Source organism: Mustela erminea, chromosome 5 (assembly GCF_009829155.1).
Source record: "Mustela erminea isolate mMusErm1 chromosome 5, mMusErm1.Pri, whole genome shotgun sequence".
NCBI lineage: Eukaryota > Metazoa > Chordata > Mammalia > Carnivora > Mustelidae > Mustela > Mustela erminea.
The window spans coordinates 8,099,767-8,107,406 of NC_045618.1; the positions used below are offsets into that span (position 1 = coordinate 8,099,767).

General features: G+C 42.3%; 1 long non-coding RNA gene across 1 annotated transcript in view; it reads left to right on the plus strand.

Moving 5' to 3' along the window:
- LOC116590377 overlaps nucleotides 1-7,084 on the plus strand; it is an 81,684-nt gene extending 74,600 nt beyond the window's left edge. The window contains exon 3 of the long non-coding RNA XR_004285570.1: nucleotides 5,896-7,084. This is a non-coding gene — a long non-coding RNA (uncharacterized LOC116590377). The remainder of the gene's footprint in view (nucleotides 1-5,895) is intronic.
- Nucleotides 7,085-7,640: the final 556 nt, after the last annotated feature.

The window sequence follows — 7,640 nt, forward strand, 5'->3', positions numbered from 1 at the left end:
CTTAAATACTGGCTAGGAAAATCTTCCCATCAGAAAGAAAAATCAGCCTGAATTCATGTAACTAGACTTAATAGGATGAAATTTCTCCAAAAGGTTAATTTCTGCCTTCAGCCAAACCTTCCTAATGGGCCATTCTCTGGTAAACAGTGGAGCGGGAGAATGGGGGAGCGTGCCCTAGTTGATGTCATTGCAAAGCAATTCTGGAAGAAAATACGACGCTCGGGTCCAGCCCATGAGGAGCAATCCTGCCCTTGTCTCCTGGGCTTGACTACATGTGACCTAATTGATTGTTTTCCTCTAAAGACTGGTGATTTGATTTATTCTCAGCAATTCTCTTTCCTAACAATTGCCTGGCCTCCCCACTCCCAGGCCAGTCTATGCAACCAGAAGGGAAGGGAAGAGCTCCCATGCACCCGTTGCACATCTGCCCTCTGGGCTATCCAATCGGTTCCCCGTCCACACGGCGATGCATTTTAGAACCTGAAAGATCTGGGCTGTTGGCATTAATCGAGCGACTTAAATCATGGCTGAACATTCACATTCCCCACAGTCACCTGCGTTGAAGGAACCTGAAGTGTATGGTCAGGTGGATTCTTGGTGTAAGGCCACGTTTAGAAAATCGCTCAGTTGTTAGGGTTAGGGAGCAGCAGCTGACATTGACATAAAAGCGCGTTTAAGGGGACTGTGGTGGAAGGAACTGTGGACCAGGCCTGGGAAAACTTGTGAGTCCTCTTTCTCCGCTGATCGGCCTTAGAACTCAACTGATTTCAGCCTCACTTCCTCCATCAGTGAACTTGTCGAGCTACAGAAGACACATTCGAAGTCCCTTCCAGCTCTACTAATTCTATGATTACACAATTCCATTTATCTTGTCCTTTAGAATGCCAAACACAAACCACAAATAGGCGTTTAATAAACATTGCTGGGTAGCATCACATATGATTTTTTTCTAAACTGCTTGTATGTCTTCCCCCAAACCATTCCAGATTTTTAAAGTACTCAGCTAAAGATCCTGCAAATTGCACGTTTCATTTTGTTTATGTATTTAGGCAACTATGGTGCCTTCAGGGTTATGGTTATAAATGATGGTATTGGCTTGTTTTAAGAAGCAAATAACTCCAGGAAAATGTCTTTCAACAGAATTCAATGTGTTCCCACCCAAAGTCCTCCCCACCCCGACCCCACACAAATACTTGAAAGCTTCAAAATGCATAAAATTAAAAAGGAAGGCATGTCAGCATGGAGAGAATATGACAAAATGACATCAAAAACACCATTTTTTGTTGTTCTATTTTTCTTTAAAAAAAAAAGATTTTATTTACGTATTTTAGAGATTCTGCTTGGGCACAGTGAGCAGGGGGACGAGCAGATGGGAAGAGAGAGGGGAAAGAATCTTGAGCAGACTCCCACATGAGCGTGGACCCTGACCCAGGGCTCGATCCCACAACCCTGAGATCACGACCTGAGCCGAAACCAAGAGTCTGCCACTTAACCAACAGAGCCGCCTGGAGCCCCCTGACACCCTTGTTCCTGCTATATTTTTCAATTCAAGACTTTTTGTGAGGATGGCTGTCCAGATCATTGTTGGGTACTTCCTTTGCTATCATTTTATTTCCCAGATCCCAAAATCTTGAACTAGAAACCTAATGCGATTTTGACATCATGGCAGGTACACGTGTTCCCTTTCATCATATGCCCCAAACAGTACCATAATCATTGTTTTATTTATTGAAGAGATCTATCCACAACAAGTGAAAGTATTTATTAAATAACGGGGTCCCACTAAGCTCACCTCTAACAAAGCATTTTAAAGGCCTCCCTTGCTTTCCGGTAATTAGAAAATAAACAAAGCTCTTAAAACAGCGTCCCCACCACAATGGACCTTCTCTTCTGGTGTTCTCCGCTCCTCCTCCTTTCTTGGACCGACCCCTGGTGCTTACACAAGAGTGTAAATAAGATGCCTCATGCATCATTTCATCTGTTTCATAGTTGCCCCAAGTGGAAGGCAGGGCAGTGCTTTCATTTTCATTCTAGAGGGTTTTGCAGAGACTTAACTACTTGCCTGCTGTCACACTATCAGCAATTAAGCTGAGACAAGAATCCAGATCTCTTAACTTCCTTCCCAGGAATGTCTGCACTGTACTCTGTGGGGTGAGGAGAAGGGAGCCATTGGCTACATTCTTCTTTCTCATTTATTTGTGCCCTTTTTATCAGAATTTGGGGCAAGACAGTTACAAGTTTTATGGCACGGGTCCTTGGAAACATAGGCCTGATAGTGAAGAAGAAAGGATGGGGGAGATCAAGATAGACAAATGCCTTCCCAAAGTATTAGCAAGCTAAAGAGTGTGAACAGAATTGAGGGAAGGCGTGTGGGTGATCTCCAGGGAAAGGCACCTCCTGGCTTACAGAGCCCAGAGGTCATGTTCTGTTTATCTATGAATATGGTATATAGGACTTCAGTTGTACACCAAGGATAAATGCCAATGACCATAAAGAGGACTATTATTGGGAGTTTGCCAGTTTTATTCAAAGCTGAATGCTGGCTTTCTGGAAAGCCTGACTCTCCTGAAGATCAGAGGGCTGGCTGACAATGCCAAGCAGTTCTGAGGTTTTAGGAACTCCTGGGTGTGCAGCTGGTTATCTGAAAGGAATCTCTGGACACTGTTTTCATATAATTTGTGACTTTTTACACTGGGAAGATTTTCTCTTCTGGGTATTGATGTTACTTAGATGCCTCTCCCTAAGCTGGGGCCACACAGGCTGAGGTGGTAAAAATTCATGGATGGAGTAAATCCTCTGGGCTGGTATTTGAGGAATGTGATCAGTTGCCAGGATTATGACATTCAACTTTCCCAATTTGTGTATTGTCTAGAAACTCAGGAAAAGGTAGTGCAAAAGTCCTTCTTTGATCACATTTATACTCTCTTTGTCCGGAGCCACAAAGACTAAACCTTAAAGGACTATCTCAGCATAGGGTGTTCCCCACTCAAAAGAGGCTAGACCATGTTTCCCTACTACCACTATCTATATCAGCTATTTTCTTATTAAGAAAGTGGCTCAATACCTGCTCTGAGGAGACTGAAGAGAAGTAAATAAAAATCACATATGAAAGAACACAAGTGAATGGTCGTGGAAGGGACAGGAGGGAATGGCAGACATTGGGGGAAAAAAATTGTAAATGACTCGAAAATTAACACAGGGAGGGGCGCCTGGGTGGCTCAATGAGTTAAGCCTCTGCCTTCGGCTCTGGTCATGATCTCAGGGTCCTGGGATCGAGCCCCACATCGGGCTCTCTGCTCAGCAGGGAGCCTGCTTCCCCCTCTCTCTCTGTCTGCCTCTCTGCCTACTTGTGACCTCTCTCCCTCTGTCAAATAAATAAATAAAATCTTAAAAAAATAAAATAAACAGGTAAAATATAACTGAAGCTTTGTTATTTAATTTCAGTCATTCCATTGACATACACTATTGCTGAAAAAAACGTGGTTAGAGGAGGCTGAATGGAAGAGAGAGAGAGGCACTCTAAATTGTCAAAAGAAGGCTGTAATTCTCACAGCCACACATAAAACACTGAGAGATAGAACACACTTGTCGTTAAGACTGATACGCTCGTCCACGTTTGTTAGTGTTCTGTAGCACAGAACCATGTCATAGAGGGGCGCCTGGGTGGCTCAGTGGGTTAAGCCTCTGCCTTCGGCTCAGGTCATGATCCCAGGCTCCTGGGATCAAGTCCTGCATCCGGCTTTCTGCTCGACGGGGAGCCTGCTTCCCTCCCTCTCTCTCTGCCTGACTCTGCCTACTTGTGATTTCTGTCTGTCAAATAAATAAATAAAATCTTAAAAAAAAAAAAAAAAAAGAACCATGTCATAGAGAGAGCGGAAGCGTTGGAGCAAACATCTGAGCTGAATAATCTCAGGTAAGCGGCTTTACATCTCTGATCCTCCAGGAAAACCAGGTTTATAGTCAGGACTGAAACAGACTGAAACTGGGCTGGGAAAAATCTTTGTACAAATAAAACGTGTCTCGAACCAGGTCCTCCCTCATCCTCCCGAGTGAGCCATGTGCTTTCTCTGTCTTAGCTTTTCCCTATCCCTCTGGTCTCCATCTGTCTCCCTCTGCCAACACGAGGGCTCAACATCTTTATACCCCCAGTTTGCATATCATTCTTTGTGGTCACAATTTTGCCTTGTGACTTTTTGAAATCTCTGTTCCCTGAGCTAATGAAATTATCACCTCATTACTCTTAGTTAAAAGGCTCATGCAGGGATCTGACAGACCGAGCTCATCCATTTTTTGCTTTTTAGATTTATTCTTATTTCCTGAGATAGAGCTTACATAAAATCAAACACATACACTTTAACTGCCATGCACGTGTGTGTGCATGCACACGTGCGTGTGATTTGTGTGGCTGTTTTTGCTGTCCTTGAATTAGTAACACATCTTTGGTCTAATGATGTCAGTGAGAAGGGTGGGGTCATGTCACTCCCAATATTGTGATCTAGGTTCATATTCTCCACCAGTTTCTTTGAGAGGTGTGACTGCCCTAGAGGTCTCTAATAGGCAGGTAGACACATGATTAAAATTTCTAGTACCTCTGTACATGGGAATTTTTTTTTTAAGTAGCTGATACGAATTGATTATCACCCTGGATTATAATATTGATCTTTCATCTATTTATTATAGCCTTCTTCCTGGACTTGTCTGAAATAACTTTTCTTATTATTTATACATTAAGCCCATTGAGTCATAAGGAAGAGAGATTCTTAGTTTATCTTACACAGTTTGTTATAGTAATATACAATCAAGTTACCTAGAGCTCAAAACCTTATTCAGGTCATGGCAGCAGTTTTAAAGATCCAACTGCTGCCTTGATGATGCACTAAAATTCTGGTGGCCATCCCATGGCATCCAATCCTTCAAACTATTGCTTTAGTGACTCGGTCTTTACCTCTTATTTCTATTGTTAGTAAGCTTCTGTATAATTATTTTGCTTGTGTCTTGTGTGTGTGTGTGTGTGTGTGTGTGTTGTTTTTTTAAAGATTTTGTTTAATTATTTGACAGAGAGTGAGATAACAAGTAGGCAGAGAGAGAGAGAGAGGGAAGCAGGCCCCCCGCTGAGCAGAGAGCCCAATGTGGGACTCCATCCCAGGACCCTGAGATCATGACCTGAGCAGAAGGTAGAGGCTTAACCCACTGAGCCACCCAGGTGCCCAATTCTGCATGTGTCTTAAAGTCAAACTCTTCAACAAACAAAAATTTGATTGGCTTGGAAAGTTACTGTTCAGTAAAAGACACTCTTGCTGGTGTTAGATGGAGCCTCATATCGAGGAATTTCATAAATCCAAGGAATGTCTCTAAACTAACAGAATCCTTTGGGGTCAGGAGTCAAACCCATTGTTTTTAGGGTCATCATGATGTCACTGGGCACAGATAGAGCACTCCATGCATACTGAGTGTCTTCGTAAGAGGTTTAATACATGGCAGATGCCTAAGCTATTCAGAAAAGGTCAGTATACCTGGAAAACATCTTCCTTGGTCTGAAAGGCTTGGCATCTAGACAAGTTTCTAGGATCAGAACTAATGATACTCATTTTGTCCTTTTGTTCAGAAAACATTTACACTTGTAGGACAAAGAGGAAGGAAAGTCAAGGAGATGGATGTTGGCAAGGCAGACCAGACCATGGTGAACTCGTTTACACTAACTTTTTCAGGAAAAAAAAAAATGAGAAGATGAAGGAAAGACAGACAAACCTTTCTAAAGAGAAGAAAATGAGAGAGGACAAGGCAAGAGGAGAGAGGCCTAAAAGGAGAGTAAGGGTAAAAAGAAAGTAGAAGAGAAGGAAATTGGGAGGAAAAGTGGGTAGAAGAAGCAAGTATTAATGTTTTCCTTCCTTATAGGTTAGAGTTCTTCTATTCTGCCTGGTCCAGCGACAGTTAACTCTCCTCTAAAGAAAAGAAGAAAAGCTCCCATCAATGATATGGAGACTATCAGCACCTATTCGGTGGACAGCAACTTAGCTGATACAAGAACAAGGCACGAGATGGCATAAGCATCTATGCGTGTAGAACTGCAAAGTTCTTTACATGCTCCATAATGCAAGACAGAGCTTTGGCACTGAATAGAAGAAAATATTTAGGATTGGTCTTAGGAAAAGTTTCCTAACCATTAGTATGACACTACATTTTCTTGAGAGGACCTGATGTCCCTATGTCCTAAAACACCCATGTCTATTGGGACAGTGGTTCTTAAAACATGCTCCCTAAGCCAAACAGCATCAGCATGAATGACCTGGGAACTTACCAGAAATACAAGTGATTGAGCCCCACCATATACGTGTTGAATCAGAACTTCCAGGATTGTGGTTCTGGACCCTGTGTTTTAACAAGCTATCCAGCTGATTTTTGTGTGGCTGAAGTTTAAGAGCCACAATGGAAGGAAATGCCATGATTCACATCAGGCACAGGGAGAGTACCTGGTGCCAGGAAGTGAAGTCAAGTTATCTAGGAAACCTATGAACCATCTGGGTCCGGTTTCTTCTCCTCCGTAGTTCCCTCTCTAATTGTCAGGCTTCTTTCCACTTGCGAAAGCGAATAGGTTTCAGAGTTGTTATGCCTCTCCATCCTGAAGGGAACAAACCTAGAACCTGTAAAAACTACAGGACTACTGAACACCCTTCCCACTCGTTACGTTTACTGGGATCACAATTAGCAGATGAATTGACGCAGAGCTCTTCAGTAGAGGAGCCCCTTCAAAGCAAATATCACAACTAACAGGGCTCTATTTCAAAGTAATGTGCTGGCCAAAAACCCAATCAGTAATCTCTGGGTACCCTTGTAGTCAAATTGAAATGTTAAGCATCCTGCTGAGATTATACACTTTTCTACTCTAAATGGGATTATAAATTCCCCATGTCCTTGACGATGAAGACCATCCATCCTCCACTGGTGTAGAAATGTCCTTTTGGGCAGACCTATGTGCAGCATTTACCAGCTTAGCTATCATGGTGCAAACATTTCTGGATGTGTATGTGTGCATCTATGCATGTGTATGCACACGTATGTGTATGTGCGTGTATGAATAGCTATTCTGTCTAGGCATTAGATTTAATTTGGGGATTCTATCCCCCTGCTATAATTATTTAAAAAAATGTGTGCAAATGAAATAGAATAACTTAAATATATTAATGGAGATTCTCTTTTGTATGTGCATATCTTATGAATGTTTTATTTTGGTACATCACCTGGATTGATGGCCCCAGATAGGTGTAATGACATCATGCCCTAGTGGGGGAGAGCACTTTGTGTTCCACTCACACGGTTTCAAATTTTTGTTATGCCACTTATAAGCTATAGGGTAGGTTTCTGAACATCTCTAAGCCTCAGTGACCTAGTCTGTACACAGAAAGAAAAATTTAGCCTGACGCTTTACAGGGAGCATTTTGTGTGACAGTATGCTGGTAAGCAAACTGAAATTAGAAGGTGCTAAATAATGAATGGTGTTATAAAAAGACATGGCCCTGCTCCCAAGGAGCAAACAGTGTACTTGCTAAGAAATGACAGACACATGTGGAACATCAAACCACAGTAAAAGAGATCAATGGCCAATTAGCAGAGCATGAAAGGATATAGTTAATTGCATAATA